Source organism: Molossus molossus, unplaced genomic scaffold, assembly GCF_014108415.1.
Source record: "Molossus molossus isolate mMolMol1 unplaced genomic scaffold, mMolMol1.p scaffold_m16_p_7, whole genome shotgun sequence".
Classification (NCBI taxonomy): Eukaryota; Metazoa; Chordata; class Mammalia; order Chiroptera; family Molossidae; genus Molossus; species Molossus molossus.
The window spans coordinates 93,852,768-93,874,520 of NW_023425401.1; the positions used below are offsets into that span (position 1 = coordinate 93,852,768).

General features: G+C 43.6%; 1 pseudogene; it reads right to left on the minus strand.

Annotated features, from left to right (window-relative positions):
- Positions 1-6,451: 6,451 nt before the first annotated feature.
- LOC118619702 overlaps positions 6,452-21,753 on the minus strand; it is a 42,774-nt pseudogene continuing 27,472 nt past the window's right edge.

The window sequence follows — 21,753 nt, forward strand, 5'->3', positions numbered from 1 at the left end:
CTGTTGGCTTCTGGTTGAGTTTGGCATATGAGAGGCGGGAGACTGGCAAACAGGAGACATAAATCCTTTCATGCTTTGGAATTAAAAAAAGAGCCCTGGCCAGTTTGGCTCAGCGGTTAAAGCGTCGGCCTGCGGTCCGGAGAGACCCGGGTTCGGTTCCCGCTAAGGGCACGTACTTCGGTTGCAGTTTGTCCCCGGCCCTGGTTGGTTGTGCGGGTGGCAGCCACTCGATGTGTCCCTTCACGTCGATGTTTCTCTCTCTCTCTCCCTTCCTCTCTCTCCCTCCCACTCTATCTGTACAAAAAATGGAAAAATATCCTCGGGTGAGGATAAAAAAAAAAAAGAAACAACAGGCCAAAAAGGAGTCACGTTTGCTAAGCCACATCAACAAAATAAAACTTAATAACTAAACTAACTGTAGTTTTGTTATCAGCTGGGTGCTGTCCACGTTCCCACCTGTTGCTGGTAGAACTGGGCTCCTTGGGGAGCCACAAAAAAAAAAAATTTCTTGAGGCCCCCATAGGAGGATGAGGTATCATGGAAAGCTTTATTTTTGTGGAATTAAACCCCTGGGTTTCCAAGGTCCCACGTGCCTCCGCTCTGCCAAGGAAAAAGTCCTGTTTTGTCTTCAACGGAGCTAGGATTAAAGCCGCTGCCCAGAGCCTCTGTTACATATTTGCACAGTCCATTCCAGCATCTGGCTAGCTTAGATTGTGGTCCAATTGCAGAACATTGTGTGTGGAAGCTGCATGGCTGTGGAGGGAGCATGGGCGAGTGCAAGGAAGCAGGAGCAAAGCAAGAGGAACAAGAGAAGAATTCTTTGTTTGGGGATTTTAACTAGGAGCTTATTCAATGAACCCTTCAGGATTTCTCGCGCCTGCAGTGGCTCCACTCCTCTAGCCAATCCATGGTTCCCCAGGCTAGACTGACAGGCAAGCACCTTCCCTCCTACGTCACCCTGACTTCACTGTGCACTGTGCATCTGTTTCCCCCTTTGTTGGACCCTTTCCCCCAGTGATTTGCAGGGAATGGACTGGTGGTTTCCTGGGAAGCGGGAAATTGCAGCTTCCTGGTGAAGCTGCCCAGCTGGCCATGCTTATAATGTCTGGCCTCCCATTTGCTTCTTCCCTATTATTAATATTAATAACTAGCTGATTATGATGGTAACAGATTCAGCTCCTCCAGGAATAGAATTTTAAACCACTCAGCCTGGGATTTGCTGATCAATACCAGTGAGGTAATCTGCATGATATAATCCCTGCCATCCCTTTTCCCCCCAAAAGATGACCTGGCCTAAAAATAATTCTTTCTTTTCTTTTGCTAATAACTTACCTGCCACACCCTTCTGTCTATAAAAACCTTCCATTTTGTACAACCCCTTGGAGACCCTTCTAATCATTAGATGGGATGCTGCCTGATTTGCGAATCATTTAACAAAGCCATCAAATTTATTCGGCTGAATTTTATTCTTTAACAGCACATCTGGATCCTTCCATAGAAACAATTCTCACGGGGCGAGTCTCCCCCAAGGACACCATCTCCTCCCCTGTCCCTTCCAGCCCAGAGATGTCAGTGGCTCTGCACAGTTGCCTGTATGAATTCCTGGCCCTGCTTCCTTCATGTCCTTGTCTTCCCGAACCGCTAAAAGTGTCCCCTCACTCAGGTCTCTCCCTTGGAGCGATTTGGAGTGAATTCTTCTTTCCACGGGGTCCTGCCCTAACACACTCATATTGTCTTTCATTCATGCTCTGCAGTAGCTGTGAGTGCAGCTCTCAGGCAGCAGTTGCTCTGTATGTCGAGTTCTCTCGACCCCCCTGGGGGAGATGGATGGATTTATTTATTTGTTTAATTTTATTTTATTTTGCCCAGCTGGTGTGGCTCAGTGGATTGAGCATCATCTCATGGACGGAGAGGTCCTGGTTCAATTCCCAGTCAGGGCACATACCTGGGTTGCAAGCTTAATCCCCAGTGGGTGGGTGGGGGGTGCAAGAGGCAGCCAATCAGTGATCGGTGTTTCTCTCGCACATCGATATTTCTCTTTCTCCCCTCCTCCCTCTCTCTAAAAAAGCAATGAAAAAAAACCATTTAAAAAATAAAAATAAAAATTATTATTTGTTAATCCTCACCTGAGGATATTTCTCCATTTATTTTCAGACAGAGTGGGAAGGAGAGATAGAGAAACATCAATGTGAGAGACACATCGCCTGGTTGCCTCCCGCACAACCCTGACCAGGGCCAGGAACTGAACTGCAACCAAGGTATGTGTCCTTGATCAGAACTGAACCTGCAAGTCTTTGGTTCATGGGCTGACTCTAACTGCTGAGCCAAACCAGCCAGGGCATTAATTTATTGTAAATGAGTTTAATTTTTTTTCTTTATTGATGTGAGAGAGAGAGAGAAAGGAAGAGGGAGAATGAGATAGAAACATCAATGAGAGAGAACATCCATTGGCTGCCTCCTGCATGCCCCCACTGGGAATCATGCCTACAACCTGGGCATGTGTCCTGACTGGGAATCGAACTGGCAACCTCTCGGTGCATGGGTCGATGCTCAACCACTGAGCCACACCGGCCAGGCAAGGCGGAGATAGCTTTAAAGCCTTGCACAGCGTGGGCACCAGCCAGTCAGCCCAGATGCCTGCTTGTGTGTCATTCTGTTGCATTCTGGGTATTAGCCCTTTTTTGCACAATGAAATCTAATTCTAAGATATTGGAATTGAAAGGAAAGAAATAAAAAAATAACTGATGAGATCTAAAAATAAAATGCATTAGCTGATTCTGTAGTCAAGGCAATGGCCTTTAATTCTTTATTTCTTGTTAGTTCCTCTGTTTAAATGGTTTTCTTATTGAACCTGATTTTCCCACTGCTCCCTCTTTGAGATGTGGCAGATATACCAAACCAGATCCCAGCATCAGCAGAAAATACCATAAAGCGGTGGTACTCAAACCTTAATGTGTATTATGGTTGCCTAGAGAATGTGTTAGGCCAGGGACTGCTGGGTCCCCTCCCAGAGTTTCTGATTCAGTATGTGGTATGAGAAGAAATACACTTGGTCTTTGTCCCTGGTTCCTAGTGCCGAGCTCCCCCAAACCTTGGCACTCCCCCCCCCCCCCCCCCCCCCCCCCCCGGGATAGTAGCATCTTTTATGATTCGAAAAGAGCCCCTTTTAAGCACTCCGGAGGGTTTGCTAATGAGGTGACAGGATTCTGCCTCTAAATCACCTCAGAATGGAGCAGATGGATCATCAGAAAGACAAGAGATTAGAGGGTGGGAATGTTCATCCCCACCCACCAACCTCTGGGAAATAGGGGAGCTGGAGACTAAGCTTGATACAAACTGTTCAACAAGATTTGATGGATTCCGGGTTGGTGAACTGATCTCTACATGCTCGGAGGGTGGTGCACCCCAACTCCAGGGGGACAGGAGCTCCCACACACCTCTGCCTATGTACCTCTTCCTCTGGCTGTCATCTGTACCCTTTCTAACATCCTTTACAATAAACTAGTAAATGTAAGGAGATGTTTCCCTCAGCGTTGTGAGCCATTCTAGCAAAGTATCAAACCTAAGGAGGGGGTTGTGGGAACCCTGATTCACAGCCAGCTGGTCAGACGCACAGGTAACATGGACTTGGGACTGGTGTCTGGAGTGGTGGCAGACACATGGGATTGTTAACCTCTCGGTAGATGGTGAGAACAAGTTAAATTTATGGGACACACAGCCGGTGTCCAGAGAATCGGAGAACTGTTTGTTGGTGTTGGAAAACACTCCAGAAGCAGGCCGGAGGTGGGGCCTGAGAATCTGCATCTCTAACAAGTTCCCAGGTGACGCCGATGCTGCTGGTCCGGGGACCACACTTGGAGAACAGATACAGTGAATGATCTGACCATATGCCCGATGGGGGTGTGCTGGCCCCTCAGGTTGTTATTCTCCATTTTACGTCTTATACGGATGTTTCTGCTGCTGGGGAGAAAAGGAGAGTTAAAAAATCAGCTGAAAACATGTGTTTGCCTAAATATTAAGGACCTTTCTCACTGTGTTCACAACGTAATGATTACCAGGAAGCCGGTTGTGGGAATGTCTTGGGTCCTTTCCTAAACTTCCCAATAGGTTTTATTCAATTTCTCAGAGTGATGACTGCATATGTTTTCCAGATATCTAGATGCAAATTCTCACGAAAGAGCTAATTCACTTGTAATTACAGAGACATATCTGAATGATTCAATTCCCTGTTGGAGGAGATCTGTTTCCATTGTCGGGGAGAATGGGCCAGGCAATAAATCAAATAAACACAGTTCAGTGTTTAACAACTTTCGTACTTCCTTGCCACTCTCAAAGTGCAGGCGGAACTAAAAAAAGACAGAATATTTCAAAGAAAACAGTGGCGAATGCTGTTGTAACACTAGATGGAGTTAAGTCAAAGCAAGGTACCCACAGATCTGGAGGCTTCTTTACCATGGGAAAAGAACCTGCTATAGTATTATAACTGAGTTTAACGGCACATTATAGCTATTCTTGAACATACTAGGAAAATTAAGGAGGAAAAGAAATAACTCATACATTTTATCTGAATCATAAACCCTTAAGGGGCTTTCACATTTGAAGTCAGCCCACAGCCGGAGGAGATTGCACAGGGAACCAGGTTCCCAACCTGACTCAGATCACAGCCACCTTGGAAATGGGTTAAGTTTCCACCTCTGGGGCCATGGACCAACCTAGGTGAATTAGGACATGTGTCTCAGAGGGGTTCTAGTCAGACTGCTTGGAACTGGATTTATTTGAGCTACTTTAAAAATACTGCTTTAAATCGTCATCCCAAGAACTCAGTGACCACTGGCAGGTGGAGAGGTTGAAGCCTCGAAGTACAAACACAACAGTGGCGCTCAGATGGGCCAGGCGTGGGGGCAGCATCCATTCTGCTGGACCTCTGAGAACTCTGGCAGGTAACTAAGGCACTTTTAACTGGAAACAATCCTCCTCCAAAATGCTTCCCCTACAACTTGGCTTGAGATCATGAGAGTTCCTCCTTACCTACAAAGAGCCCTGGTGCTTTTTAAAAAAATCCTCATCCAAGGTTTTTTTTTTTTGTACATGTCCCTAGCGGGAACCGAACCTGGGACTCTGGTCTGCATGTAGGCCAACGCTCCAACCGCTGAGCCAAACCGGCCAGGGCTCATCCAAGGTTTTTTTTCCTCCATTGATTTTTAGATAGAGTGGGAGGGAGAAGAGAGTGAGAGAGAGATTGATTGGTTGCCTCCTGCACAACCCCATTTGGGGCCAGGGATTGAACCTGTAACCCAGGTATGTGCCCTTGACCGGGAAGAACCCTCAACTCTTTTTGGTCCTAGGGCTGACTATCTAACCGCTGAGCCACACCTGCTGGGGGAGTCCCGGTGCTTTTAATGCAGCCACTGTGCTCACAGTCTGGACTTACCTCCCCAGAATCTCCTGCTTGATGTGATTACTAGGTAGTTCCTTCCTATACATATAAAAACATCTGCCTGCATATCTCAAATACACTCACTCTGGTAGTGTGAGCTTCCCCTGACAAGCAAAACACTTACAAACATGTGCCTACCAAAAAAAAAAAAAAGCTTCACGCTGTAAATGGAACAAAAAGAGGAAAAGTAATGTGAAAATTGCACTGCTGCCTGGTATTCTATTTATATCCAGGCAAGGCAGGTTTATGAAATACACAGGACTAGATTCAAGGCTGAGTCTGAATTGGTATGATCTGAATACAGGCACACTGTTGGTGTCTGAAAGTCACATAGCTCTGCTATCTGGAAATGTTTACATGACGTTTTGAACCTTAAAATACATTGATGTCAACATTCAGAAAAACATAGGATTACACATGAAACCTATCTTTGAAATCTTTTCCCTAATGGAAGGCATTTCCCACCTCTTTTAAGTAAATTCTTAATAATAAATCTATAAATCTGAAGGCAGTCTGGTTTCTGTTACATCAATACCAGATCAACTCTCAAATTCTTCAGCTCTCCGGCCAAGAAGACTTTCTCTCCACCACGTATCTCAGCGGCAAAATCAAGATAAAGAGATGCCTTTTAACAAGTTCTAAATGGATCTGTCTGGTGAAAAGAACTTAGCTACTGTGATAGCCATTTGAACTATAAGATCCTTTTTTTTTTTTTTTTTTGCCTGGCTGGTGTGGCTCAGTGGTTGAGTGTCGACTCATGCACCAAGAGGTCGCTGGTTTGATTCCCAGTCAGGGCACATGCCCAGGTGTGGGCCCGATCCCCAGTGGGGGGCATGCAGGAGGTGGCCAATCGATGTTTCCATCTCTCTCCCTCTCCCTTCTTTTCCCTCTAAAATCAATGGAAAGAAAAAAAAAATTAACTCAGGTACTTATTTTACATTTTTTAAATTTACTCATTTATTTATTTGGTTGTCGATGCCTTATTGATAATATTATACAGCACAGCAGAAGGATTCAAACGGCTCCACGTGGTGTTTTGAATTTCATCCCAACTGTAGGCTGAGTGACCTGCAGGTTGGACAGGCTGCCAAAGCCCAAGAGCTGCAGCATTTCCTGTGTCAGGATCAACTTCAATGATGTCCTGATCCGGGGCTGAGACCTCAGGAACAGTTCTCCCTCCCGTCTCTCCTCTTCCTGCAGCCTGATGGACCCCTCTCGGGTCCTCTCTGCATCCGCTTCAGCAGCCGTGTGACACCCCCGCTGTCCGGTCCCGGAGCGTCTCGCTGGGGTAACGCGATCTCCTCGCGCACGCACGTCGGTGTGGAAGTCGTTGCCCAGGCGCGTGTCGTACTGCTCGATGGTGACCCGGCCGCCTGCTTCACGGTCTCGGGCGAACGCGCCCCGCCTTGGCGGGTCCCTGGTGAAAAAGCCTGTTTTACATTTTAAGTAGTGTTGGTAGATTTTGATAGTTCTAGTAGTTTCTGGTAAGCATGCTCACTCCAGTTGGGTACTGGATACGAAAGAAACTTATTGAAATGGTACATTATAAGTGATGTGTGTACATATGTGCGTGCGTGTGTGTGCGTGTGTGTAGGGGAAAGAGAAGGGAGATTATTTATCTATCTAGCAAGAGACTTATTATGAGAAATTAGCTCACTCGGTCATGGAGGCTGAGAAGCCCTACAACCTGCCCCCTGCGAGCTGGAGGCCCGGGGCGCATGCGCAATCCAGCCTGAACCAGAGGCCCGGGACCCAGGGGCACTGCCGCTGTCCCAGGCGCAGCCCCCGTGTCAGTTCAGCCAGCAGGCAGGAAAGGAACGGGGCGAGCTCTTCCCTCCCTGCCTTTGTTCCATCCCTGCTCTCAGCAGATTGATGTGCCCACCCACACTGGGGAGGGCCCTCTGCTGCACGATGCTGCGGATTCAAATGCCAGTTTCATCTGGAAACACCCTCGCAGACACACTCAGAAATAACATTTACACCGGGCAACCATGACGCAGTCAAGTTGACACAAAATTAACCATCACACTGCCCCTCAAAGATGAAAATGAAGTACAGAGATTCCCAGATAAACAGAGGTTAAGAGAATGTATCTTAGACCTGCCTTACACTAATACTAAAAGAAGTCCTTTATGCTAAAAAGAAAGGACATGAGGCAGAAATGCAAATCCAAAGGAGGGCATGAAGAGCACAAAAAGAGATTAATCTGTGGCTAAAGGGAGATAATTTTTTCTTTTTTTCCCTTTTATTAAAAAGGCATAAGATTGCTTAAAGCAATAACACTGCACTATTGGGTTTATAACATATATAGATGTAATAGCACGTTTCATGCTCTATCTATATATAAGCTATATAAACGTATTACATAAAATATATACATAGCATCTATAGATACACAGAGTGAGGAGGGGGAAGGAAATGGAGCTATAGTATAGTAGAGTTTCTGTGTTTTACCAGAATTGTGTATTAATCTGAAATAAGTGATCAATTCAGATGACTATTTTCAACCCTAGAGAAAACACTAAAACAATTATAAGTGATGTGAATGTGGTCTCTCTCGCTCTCTCTCCACATATCTTAGTGCGCTGGCCCCCCCCCCCCCCCCCCCCCCCCCGTGGATGCTGTGTGATGACGCAGTGCCTACGTGGTCCAGCGCACTAAGATATGTGGAGAGAGAGCGAGAGAGACCACTAATATATGTACTTTTTTAATCCCCCTACTTCCAGCCCCTCCCCTTTGGCAACCATAGGCTTGTTCTCTATATCTATGGATCTGTTTCTGGTTTTTGTTTATTCTTTTTTTTTTTTTTTACTTTTTTGTAGATTTCACATATGAGTGAGATCATATAGTATTTGTCTTCCTCTGACTTATTTTACTTAGCATAATACCCTCTAGGTCCATCCATATTGTCGCAAATGGTAAGATTTAATTCGTTTTTATTGTTAAACAGCATTTTGTTGCATATATATAAACATCTTTGTTATCCATTCATCTGTTGATAGACATCTAGGTTGCTTCCCTATCTTGGCTGTTACTAGTAATGTTTTCCTTTATTATCAGTTATTGTTGTTAATCTCTTACTGTGTCTAATTTATAATTAACCTTTACCATAGGTATGTATGTGTATGTGTGTGTGCATATATATATGTATATGAGAAAACACAGTATGTATAGGGTTTGGCATTATCCACAGTTTCAGGTACCCACTGGGGGGTCCTGGAATGCATCCCCTCTAGACAAGGGGGACCACTGTACTCCGCACACAGTAATCACAAGGAAGCTGGAACAGCCATATTAACATCACGGAAAATGGATTAGACTCAAAATATTGCTAGAAACCACAAGATACATTTCACAACGGCAAAAGGCCTATGAATATCAGGAAGATGTAACAATGACAAAAGCACATGTATATAGAGAGAGCCCCCAAAATACTGAGGCAAAGGTCGACAGCATCGAAAGGCGCAACAGATAATTTAACAATTATAAGTGGAACTTCGTTACTCAGCTCAGTTAATCGAAAGAACAGTAAACAGGAAATTAGCGAGGATACAGAGGACCTGGACAACACTAGCAACAGCTTAACCCAACATTGTACAGAGCGCTCCACTCCGCGACAGTAGGGAGCACACCTGGCCTATTCTCCAATGCAGATCATATGGTAGTCCTAAAACAAGTCTCAGTACATTGTAAAAGATTTAAATCACTCAAAGTACACCTGACGACAACGGAACTGAATTAGAAGTCAACAGAGAAAAAACTGAGGAGTCCCAAAATCTTTAGAATTTAAGCAAAACACTTCTAAATAACCTATGGGTCAAAAAAAAAACCACTCACAATGGGGATTTTAAAATATTTTGAACTTAATGAAAATGAAAACATATTAAAATGTATGGGGTGCATGTAGGGCAGTGCTTAGAGGAAACCTGTAGCTTTAAACACCGATATTAAGAAGAAAACCTCAAATCAAAAATCCAAGTTCCTATTTGAATAAAGTAGAAAAAGAAGATTAAAGTAAACTTAAAACAAGCATGAAGAAGGATACAATAAAGATCTCAGTGGAAATCAGTGAACTAGAAAACAGAAAAAGCATAGAAAAAAAATTAGTAGATATGAAGTTCTTTGAAAAGCTCAATAAAACGGATAAACTTTAGCTAGACTGACCAAGAAAAAGAGACAAGAATTAACCAAAATCATAAATAAAAAAGGGAGCATTGCCCTGACAGATCTGGCTCAGCAGTTAAGTGTCAGCCTGCGGACCAAAACATCTCGGGTTCGATTCCGGTCAAGGGCATGTACCTTGGTTGCGGTTTGTCCCCGGCCCTGGTCAGGGTCCTGCGGGAAGCAACCAATTGATGTGTCCCTCTCACATGGATGTTTCTCCCCCCCCCCCCCACTTTATCTGAAAATAAATGAAAAAATATCCTCAGGTGAGAATTTAAGAAGAAAAAGAAAAAGAAATGTTAACTACTAGAAATTAATTGAGAGAGAGAGAGAGAGAGAGAGGGCGCATCAATGTAAACCCTACAAAAATAATAAGAAATATAAGGGAATGTTATGAACAACTTTGTAACAACAACTAGACAATTTAGTTGAAATGGATACATTCCTAGAAAGATACAAATTACCAAAATTGACTCAAAAATAAATAGAAAGTCTGAAGAGACCTATAATAAAGATAATAATCTGTAATCAAAACTCTTTCTACAAAGCAAAGCGTGAGCCCAGATAGCTTCAATGGATATTTTATCAAATGTCTAAAGAAAAACACGGTATCAATCCCACACAAACACTTCTGCAAATAGAGAAGGGAGCAATTTCCAACTCATTCTGAGTCTGGTATTACTCTAATAACAAAGCACACACACATGCACACACACACCAAACATGTTAAGAAAACAATAGATCATATCCCTATTAACACGAACACAAAAATCCTTAACAAAATATTAGCAAACCAAATCAAACCATCTGTAAAAAGGATTAAACACCATGACCCAGTGTGATTTATCCCATGTATGCAAGGTTGATTTAATGTTCAAAACTCAATTTATGTAATACACCATACTAATAGAATAAAGGATAAACCCCACATAATCCTCTTAATAGAAATGGTAAAAGCATTTGACAACAGCCCAAAACTATTCATGGTAAGAACTCTCAATAAAATAGAAATAGAAGGGAACTTCCTCAACCTCATAAAGCAGGCATCTACAGAAATCTACAGCCATTATTCTCTCTTTTTTTTTAATCCTCACCTGAGGATATTTTTCCATTTATCTTCAGATAGAGTGGGGGGGAGGGGAGGAAGGAGGGAGGGAGAAAGAGAGAGACACACACACATTGATATGAGGGAGATACATCAGTTGGTTGCCTCCAACATGACCCCAACCAGGACCAGGACCAAGACCAAACCACAACCAAGGTATGTGCCCTTGACTGGAATTGAACCTGAGGCTCTTTGGTTCGTGGGCCGACACTCTAACCACTAAGCCAAACCGGCCAGGGCTAGCCAACATTATTCTTAATGATGAAAGACTGCTTTCCCTCTAATAACAAAAATAAGGCAAGCCCTGGCTGGTTTGGTTCAGCGGTTGGAGCATTGGCCTGTGGACCAGAGAATCCCGGTTCGGTTCCCCCTAGGGGCACATACCAAAAAAAAAAAAAAAAAATTAAAAAACATAAGTAAGGCAAGAATGGATGCTCTTGCCACCCCTATGCAACACTGTACTGGAGAAACACAATAAGGCCAGAAAAATAAAGGCACACATACAGGTTGAAAGGAAGAAGTTAGTCTTTAGGCCCAGATGGTATAATCTGGGACACAGATGATATGTGGAGAAATCCCAAAGAGTCAACAAAAAATTTGCTAGAATAAATAAATGAGTTCAGCATGTTTGCAGGAGAGAAGATAAACATAAAAATCAATTGTATTTCTTTCTATATATCAGCAACAAACAATCCAAAAATGAAATCAAGAAAATAATTCTTTACACAGTAGTATCAAAGTGAACAAAATGTTTACAAACAAATGTAATAAAAGACAAGTACATCAAAAGTTAAAGAGCATTGCTAAGATAAGGAAGAGCTGAGTAAGTGGGGAGACATTCCAGGCTCGTGGATTGGGAGCCTCAATGTTAACAGGTGGCAATGATCCCCCAAAGGATCCAGAGGTCCATATCTAACTCCCAGCATGTATTCTAATAGAAATTGACATGCTGTTCCCAAAATGTACTTGGAATACAAAGGATCTGAAATAACCAAAACAATTTTGAAAAGTAAGAACAGTGTAGGATTTTGTGTAGCTGATTTTAGAATTTACTATAAAGGTACAGCTTGGGTAATTTTAGTGTACGGGTAGATACAGATGTCAGTGCAACTGAGTTGAGAGCCAGAATTAAGAACTAAATCCTTATGTTATGGCCAATTCACATTCAACAAAGGTGCCCAGGTAGTTCAATGTGGGAAAGAATAGTCTTTTCAAGAACAAATGGTCCTGAGGGAAAAGAAAAAAAAATACCCTTAACCCACAGCACACAAAAATCAACTTGAAAGAGATCATAGACTTAAATATAAGAGCTAAAACTATAAAATTCTAGAACACATTGAAGAAAATCTTTGTGACCTCGGATTAAGCAAGGATTTCTTAGACTGATACCCAAACCATGACCTAAACACAACAAATCAATCAAATAGATTTCATCAAAACTTAAAATGCTTGCTCTTCAAAAAACAGCATTAAAAATGAAAAGTCAAAACACAAACTGGGAAAAATATTTGCACATCACATATCTGATAAAGGACCTGTATCCAGGGTATATAAAGAACTCCTATAACTCAGTAATAAGGCAAACAATACAATTAAATAATAATAGGCAGTTGATTTGGATTCATATATCCCCAAAGAAGATATATGAATGGCTAATAAGTCCATGAAGAGATGTCTAACACCTTAGGGAAATACAAATTAAAACTACAACGAGACACTATACATATCTATTGAATGCTGTCATTAAAACTAAAACAAGCCCTGGCTGGTTTGGCTCAGTGGTTAGACCAAAGAGACATGGGTTCGATTCCGGTCAAGGGCACATAGTACCTCAGTTGCGGTTGGTCCCTGGCCCTGATCAGGGTCATAAGGAGGGTAGCCAGTCGATGTGTCTCTCACATTGATGATTCTCTGTCTCTGTCTCTGTCTCTCTTTCTCTCCCTCCCTCCCTCCCTCGCTACCTGAAAATAAATGAAAAACGAAAAAAATCCTTGGGTGAGGATTAACAAAAAATAAAAATAAATAAATAAATAAAACAATACCAAGTGTTGGTGTGGATATGGATGAAACACCTTATCCACTGCTAGATAGTGGGAATGTAAAATGGCAAAGCCACTTTGGAAAACATTTTGGCAGTTTCTTAAAAAGTTAGGTATAACCCTGGCCTGTGTTGTTCAGTGGTTAGAGGTCAGCCCGAGAACCACAGGGTCATGGGTTCAATTCCCGGTCAAGGGCATGTACCTGGGTTTCAAGTTCGATCCCTGCCCCAGGTGGAGAGCATGTGGGAGGCAACCAATCCATGTGTCTCTGGGTGAGGATTAATAGCAACAACAAAAAAAGTTAGGTATGAACTTGACAGACAGTGGAACAATTCTACTCCTAGGTATCTATTCATTGTAAATGTAAACATGTCCACACAAATATTTTTAAGTGAATGCTCACAGTAGCATAATTCACAATATACAAAAACCAGAAACAATCCAAATGTCAATCAACTGGTGAATGGATAAACAAAACGTAGTCTATTCATATGACTCAGGAAAGGAGTGAACTATCAATAAATGCTACAACATGTGTTCATTTCAAAATCTCAGAAATATTACGCTGAGTGAAAAAACACTGACACAATGGATAACATATTTATGGTTCCATTTAAGCGAATCGTCGAGAAGAGGCCAATCTGTAGAGACTGAAAGCAGTTTAGCAGAAGTGAGCACTTACTGCAAGCAGGCATAAGGGAACTTGCTGATGGATCTATTCTAAAACAAGACAGGTGATCATTTCCATAACTCAATAAATTAATTAAAATTTTATTGAGTTGTATATTTACAAAAACAAGCAAACACCCAAGCTCCTGGGTATTCCAGTTCCTGACTAAAAGTGCCAACTTGAGGCTTAACCCCACCTCTGCTTTCAGTCATACACAACTCAGATAATTAATAAAGTAAATAAAATAATTAATTAGGTATGCCTAATTGAGATATTTAAAACTTCACACCAAGCATATATCGTGTTTTCAAGTGCCAGTGATAATTTTCTAAAATTAACCACATAGTAGGCCACAAAGAAAGCATCAATCCAAAGTAAAAATAGCAATCTCACAACTTCCAAATATAGTACAATAAAGACAAAGCATAAAAATGAATTAAGTTTGCCCTGGCCCGTTTGGCTCAGCGGTTAGAGCGTTGGCCCGCGGACCAGAGAGGCCTGGGTTCGGTTCCTGCTAAGGGCACGTGCCTCGGTTGCAGTTTGTCCCTGGCCCCAGTTGGGGTCGTGTGGGTGGCAGCCACTTTATGTGTCCCTTTCACATCGATGTTTCTCTCTCTCTCTCTTCCTTCCTCTCTCCCTCAAGATAAATGCAAAAAAAAAAATGTCCTCAGGTGAGGATAAAAAAAAAAAAAAGAATTAAGTTCACAGCAGCACTATTCACATTAGCCAAAAGGTAGAAACAACCCACATGTCTATCAGCTGATGAAAAGATAAACAAAATATGGCACACCCGTCCAGTGGCCAGAAAGGAAATTAGTGGTGCCTGTGACTAGGGGAGACTGGCAAATGGGAAGCTTTTTGGGGGGATGTTGTACAATTATGTAGTGGTGATGGTTACACAACTTTGTGAATATACTAAAAATCACTGAATCACACACTTTTTTGCATATATATATATATATATAGAGAGAGAGAGAGACAGAGAGAGACAGAGAGAGACAGAGATTGCGTTTAAGGGACTGGCCCACACAGTTATGGAGGCTGGCCATCTAAAGTTTGCAGGGTGGACCAGCAGGCTGGAGACCCAGGGAAGAGCCAGTATTATCGTTCAATTCCAAAGTCCTTCTGCTGGCAAAGTTCCTTCTTGCTCAGGGGAGGTTAGACTTTGTTCTAATAAGGTATTCAACTGGTTGGATGCAGGCACGCACAATATGGAGATTAACCTGCTTTCTTCAAAGACTACTGATTTAACTGTTAATCTCACCCCAAAACACCATCACAGAAACATCCAGAATAACATCTGACCAAATATCTGAGCACCGTGACCCAGACTAATTGACACATGAAATTAACCACCCTTCATCAACTTGGCACCCATACACATCTCCTTGAGTCATACTTAATCTCCAAATAAAGACAAGGACCAGGTCCTACTTCTGCCTAACATGGTGTGATTATCCTGTGTACAACGGAAAGCACACCGGCTTCCCCCACAAGAGGACAGACTCCTTGGATGGCGTTTTATCTTCTCCTTGATGCCCGTAACTTAAACATTGTGATGTAAGGTTAGCACTGCTCAACTCACAGTGTTCTAGGTCATTAAAAAATTTTAAAACAATACTTAAATACAATGATATAAAGTCAATGTATCCATCTGATGTTACATGACAGGCACACATACAAACATATTCATAACAAAATAAGAAAGACTCATTTCTGTAACTGTTGTATGTTCATGGCTCATATTTATAACCACCCTTCTGCGTGCCCTTTGCTCTCCGCCAGCCCCTCCGCCAGCTATGGTCCTTAGCTGGTGGGATGGCTCAACCTGCACTCCTGAAGGGTCTAGGCCATTAGCAGTCCTACTGGGACTGGGCTGTTTAGTTTCCGTTGACCTCAATCAAGGGGTTGGTGATACTAAGAGATGCCCAGAGATGTCCTGTATTTTGACATTCTCTTCCCCCCAGTCTGATTCCCCTTGCTAGTCGGACTCGACCGCCGCAGCCAGCATGGCAACTCCCTTCTCTGATGCAGAGGCAGGAGGAGCCAAAGTGGGGATCACACACTAAATGGATGGTTTTTATAAATGTACATTACATCCCGATATTAAAAGCACCATGCTTCTGCCATACCGACTGTATTGTCACAGAGGCACCTTGTGGGAAGGGACACGAGAGTGTGAATACCAGGAGACAGAGCAGCTGAGGGCTCTCTGGGAGGCCGGCTAGCACATGTACCTTCACAAATGTGTGTCTTGTTACATTCTTCATCTTCTCCCATTCTTCATCTTTCAGTAGATGCAGCTGCTAATCCACCAACACTAACATCTGTGTGCTTACCTAACATCTGTACGCTCGCCTCCCTTCACTGGCCACCAGCCCAGGCCACATTTTACAGCCCCTTTTCCGTTCTAAACGATGTCCTATCTGAACACGGGTGATATAGTTTGAAAATTTTTTTTTTTAATCTTCACCCAAGGACATTTTTGCATTTATCTTCAGATAGGGTGGGAGGGAGAGTGGGAGGAAGAGAGAGAGAAACATCGATGTGAGAAAGACACATCGACTGGCTGCCACCCACACGACCCCAACCGGGGCCGGGGACAAACTGCAACTGAGGTACGGGCCCCCAGCGGGAACTGAACCCGGGACTCTCTGGTCCGCGGGCCAACACTCCAACTGCTGAGCCAAACCAGCCAGGGCGAAAATCATTTTTTAACACACCATTATTTCTTACTGAGTTGTCTATTTGCAAGTATAACAGCTTTCACTTTTAAGAATCTCGACTATATTAAACAGATAAATTATCTCCAATCCTATAAAGTAGAGTTACATATTATTCATAAGGAAACTAAGGCTTGGGAAGGTTACATAATTTTCCCACAGTTCCATAGCTAGTAAGTGACAGAACAAAGATTTGAAACCATATAACCACCACCACCACAATAGTGAACACACACTGAACACTCGGTGTGTCTGCATTATTCCACAGCTCTCCATGGATTGTCTCATTTAATGATCCCAGCCTGATGAGGTAGTCCTCTATCAATATTTGTAAGTGAGAAACTGGGGCTCAGAGAGGCTAACTGACTCACCCACATTCACAAAGGGAGTGAGAGAGCAGGGACCAGACCCCAGGCTTGACTGTTGGCGTGCTCTTCATGGTAACATCCCCCCTCTCGGAGCAGAGCAGAGCTGAGGAGAACTGAGGGAGGGTTTCAAGTTTTCACTGATGCATCATTTATTAATTTAGGTGCCTATCTATTGTGTCTTTGCTCCAGCAAGGATTCGAATGGGCCAGAGGGTCTAAATGATCGTATCTTTCTCTTGGAGAAAGTAACTGACTCGACTCTTTTCACCTAGGTTTTTCACAGAACATCTGAGTGAATGTTTCCATATTCTGTCCCTATATCCTTCTCAATATGCCTTTTGAAGTTTTTGTCTAGTTATTTCACCTTTTTAACTGCCACCATAATGGGAGATAGTGAACAAAACCTGAGACCTGAGCCACCAGAATGGTTTCTTCACAAAGACTCGCAGTCCCCCAGGGGGCGCTGTGGTTCAAGTCAGTGCGTTTACTACAGAGCTCCGCTTGGGCTTTCTTCCTTTTGTGTCCTCTGAATGACAACTGCTGTGTAAATTTAGGATCATCCTTTGTAAAAACTGGACAACTTCTTCATCAAGAGCAAATCAAACACAAAAATACGAATGTCTTGGAGGAAAAGTAAACAGCTGAGGTTTCTGTGTAATTAGACCGAGAGAGGGCTCTCCAAGGCATGTCCGACTAGCAAAGAATTACAAATGGAAACCGATGTACATGAACAAAGTTAATGAAAACTAAGCTTCAGGACCACCCACTCGCACAGCCCTTTCCCAGTTCCCAGGAAGGGGTCCAGTACAGGGTCCAGTCATGTCTGTAAAATTGGCAAAAATGCATGATTTTAACCAGTCAACTTTCTCTTGGTCATCTGCCTCCTCAGATCCAGTCCTACTGGGTGGCCTTAGCGTTACTTGGATCTGGCTAAGGCAAAGCGGAGCAGGGGATACATTTGGTTTGGGGTTAATAGAACATCTCTCTGTGATTTGCAGTCATCCCTGTAATTACTAGGCTCCCGGCTCTGGAATTGCTCTGAGAACTATCACGCGTGGAGCCGACTCACCCGACATGACACGAAGGTGTGGGCCAGTGGTCCTACTGCAAGAGCAATGCATGCCCAGCTCCAAATTATGTCGGTCGTCGTGGGAGAACAAGGTTTGGAATGCATGGAAGCAGAAGTTAGTCCACAGGGAATTCCTGTGATTGTTAAGCATTTTAGGTGCAGGATTTGGTTCTCATAGATGCCCAGTCAATAAAACTACCTTTCTCATGCTTGATAATGCAGCATATCTCTCTATAAACACACTGTACAGTTCAATGGGAATCTCACAAAAGAATATTTCCAGGACATGAACCTACAACCCCTAACTTTTGTGGACAAACTTACACCTTTATGCAACCCTAGAAATAATCATAACATATACATATATGATAAATATAATGTATACAATATACATATAAAGCCATGCTACAATAAAATATCTTTTCTTTGTACAGAAAATGATATTACAAAATCATTGTCCTATAAACAGGCAACCAAAGAGTATGCAGCCAACATATGAATGGAAAAATATCACAGAGTCCTGGCTGGTTTGGCTCAGCGGTTGGAGCGTCAGCCTGCAGTACAGAGAGACCCAGATTCGGTTCCCGCTAAGGGCACGTACCTCGGTTGCAGTGTGTCCCCGGCCCTGGTTGGTCGTGTGGGTGGCAGCCACTCGATATGTCCCTTCACATCGATGTTTCTCTCTGTCTCTCTTCCTCTCTCTCCCTCCCGCTCTATCTGTACAAAAAATGGAAAAATGTCCTCGGGTGAGGATTAAAAAAAATAATAATAAAAAAAAAATATCACAGAGGTTTGTCAGGTAATAAATTAATTAAAATATTAGATTAGACTTGCAGGGCTTGTGGTATTTGTCAGCTTTTTACAGTGTTTAAATTTGCTATGACTACTTTAACATTTTAAATAAATATTCTCATTTCCATCTAATTTTGCATTTGTGGATTTGTGTTCTCTTGGTCACAGTGACATACAGTTCAGGCCCCAGAGGACCCAGACAGACCACTGATTAGAGATGTTCTCTCTGATAACCAGAGCAGAAGGCTGGCAGAAATAAGACACATTTAAAACTTGGGCTTATTTAACAATCAGATATTTTATTTTGGCATTTAAGTTTTAGTTCCATGAATTTGCTTTTTTTTACTCATTTTTTTTTATTGAGGTATAGTTTATACAGAGTCATATGCAGAGATGTCAATTATACATTTCAGTGACTTCTGACCGATGTACATATGGGATGATAGAATACATATATGTCTCTGCCCCCAGTTCCTGACACAGGGCTCCTGAACCCTTGTAACTTCCTAAGTGATTAGCGCATTAGGAGCATCCTAATTAGGAGTCAGTGGCTCCTGGGTGGGGGCAGGTCACCAGAGAAACCAAGCCATGAGTAGAAGCTTGGACTATTCAGCCCCACCCCCACCCCCGTCCGCAGAGAGGGACAGGGCTGGAAATGAAGTGAATAATTGACCGTTCTGCCTGGGGAAGCCCCCTAGCATGGGGCTCGGAGAAATTCCATATCGGTCAACACCTCCACACCAGGAAGGGCGAGCAGCCCAGCTCCACGGGGACAGAAGCTCGTGTGCTCGGGACCCTCCTGGACCTCACCCAATGCATCTCTTCCTCTGGCTGTTTATTTGTATCCTCTGCCATGTCCTTCAATAAACTGGGGTCCCCGGGTTCTGGAGCCGCTCTAGCAAATGAACCAAACCTGAGGAGGGAGCGGGGGAACCTCCAAGGTGTAGCCAAGGCGGACAGAAGTGTGGATGACCTGGGGACCTCCTTGCGACGGGCGCCTGGAGTGGGGTGGGAACGGCTTGTGGGACTGAGCCCTCAACCTGTGGGATGTGAGTGTGTCAGAACTGAGTGAAACCAGACATCCAGCTGGTGTCGCAGAGAATGGCGTGGCGTGGGAAAACCCCCTTCTGCTGGCCAGGGGTGCAGTGCTCCGTGTGAACACGGGAAGAGGTGAGAGCAAACAGCAGGGCCAAGTCAGGAGGCCAGGGCTGGCCTCTTCCCCACGGGAGCAGAAACAGGTTTTCTTTACTCAGTACGAACCCATGAAACTAACAGCAAAGGAAGACAGAAAATGTTTTCATCACCCCCCAGATTCCTCTTGCCACTTCTCAGTAAACCCTCCCCTGCCGGGGGCAACCACTATTCTGATTTTTATCACCAGAGATCAGATCACTGGTTTTGAACTTCATGTCAGCAGCATAATGAAGTAGATATTCTCTGTGTTGATGTCTTCCCTCAGCACGTTTCTGAGATTCACCCATGCTCTGTGTGCATCAGTGACCTCTTTCTTTTCATTGCTGAATAGTATTCCCCCGGGCGGCTGTATCATCATTTATCCATTCTCCTGTTAAATGTCTGGGTTAGTTTCAGATTTGGGGAATGATGAAGAAAGCTGCTGTAGATACTTGTAGAGGTCGTTTGTGAAGACAGATTTTCCTTTATCTTGGGAATGTGCTTAGGAATGGGACTGCTGGGTGCTGGGGTACGTGGACATTGTTTCCCAGAGAGGCTGTCCGTTTTACATTTCCATCAGCGGTTGTTTCGTATGCTCACTGATGTTCTAATGGTGTCCAGGGGTGTCTTACTGTGGTTTAATTTACACTTCCGATTAGTAATGACGTTGAGTGCCTTTTCATGTTTCCTAGCCATTTCTATATTTTCCTTTGTGATGGTCCCTCCAAATAATTTGTCCACTTTTATTCGGATTCTTGGCCTTTTATTATTGAATTGTACAAGTTCTTTATATACATAGCATTTTCTCCCAGTCAGTGGTTTGTCTTTATTGTCTTCTTTAAAAACTTTTAACTTTGATGCTCTGGCCGGTTTGGCTCAGAAGCTGGAACATTGGCCTATGGACCAAATGGTCTCAGATATGATTTCCGGTCAAGGGCATGTACCTGGGTCGCTGTTCCATCCCTGGCCCCAGTCGGGGTCATGCAGGAAGCAACCAGTCGATGTGTCTCTCTCACACTGATGTTTCTCTCTCTCTCCCTCCCTTCCACTCTCTAAAAATCAATGGAAAAATATCCTCAGGTGAGGATTAACAACAACAAAAAGCTTTGAATTTTGAAATACTTTTAGAGTTACAAAAGCATTGCAAACACAGTCAAGTTCCTGAAAGCCTTCACTCGGCTTCCTCTAAAGTTAATACCTTATATTGTCCACAAACGTGGATGTTTGCAGCCAAACAGCTCTATGACCATGCTTTGTAGAACCTAAGGAATCCGACAGCCTTTCTTCATTCCGTCCCACTTTCTCTGTCCTCTTTAGTTCAAACTGGCAATATCCCGGCTGGTACCATCCCATCTCTATTTCTGACTTCCATGGAGATGCTGATTAACTTCCTGAGTTGCACACATGATCTCTTAAAAAAATTTTTTTTTCTTTATTGATTTGAGAGAGAGAGAGAAACATTGATGAGAGAGAACATCAACTGGCCGCCTCTTGCATGCCCTCCACTGGGGATTTGGCCCCCAACCAAGGCATGTGTCCTGACCGGGAATCGAACCGGTGACCTCTGGGTGCATGGGCGGATGCTCAACCCCTCGGCCACAGCAGCCGGCAACACTCATGATCTCTTTGTCAAATGGTTGGTTAGTGTTCTTTTCAAAACAAGCTTGCTCATTTTTTTGCAATATAGACAGACTGAGAATTCTCCAAATCTCCAAGTTCTGGTTCCTTTATGTTTAACAATTTCTTCTTCTCATTTTATTGTAAGCCAGCAGTTTCCAGCCGGTGTGCCGCGGCACCCTGCGGCGCCGCCCGGACTTCCACGACGTGCTCTGCCTGCTGCTGGTCAGTCGGGGCGCTGACCTCCTCCCGCAGACTGAAACACAAAACGACAACAGCCAACACACAAGAGCTATCTGGTGTGAATGAATCAAAATTATACTTTTTTTTTTTTTTTTGGTCAGATCAGCAAAAAATATATTTTTTGGTGTGCCGCAGAATATTAGTTTATGTGCCGTGAGATGGGAACGGCTGAAAACTGCGGCTATGAGCCGTCAGGAGGAACGAGGCAGCTTCTTTAAAACTTCGCTAGAACTCTCCTCAGCTAAGTACCCCATGCCATTGCCCCCAAGTCCTGCCTTCTGCAAAACGGGGACACAGCTCGGCCACGTTCTTTGCCCCTTTATGACAAGGGTCACCTCCCCTCCCGTGGCCCAT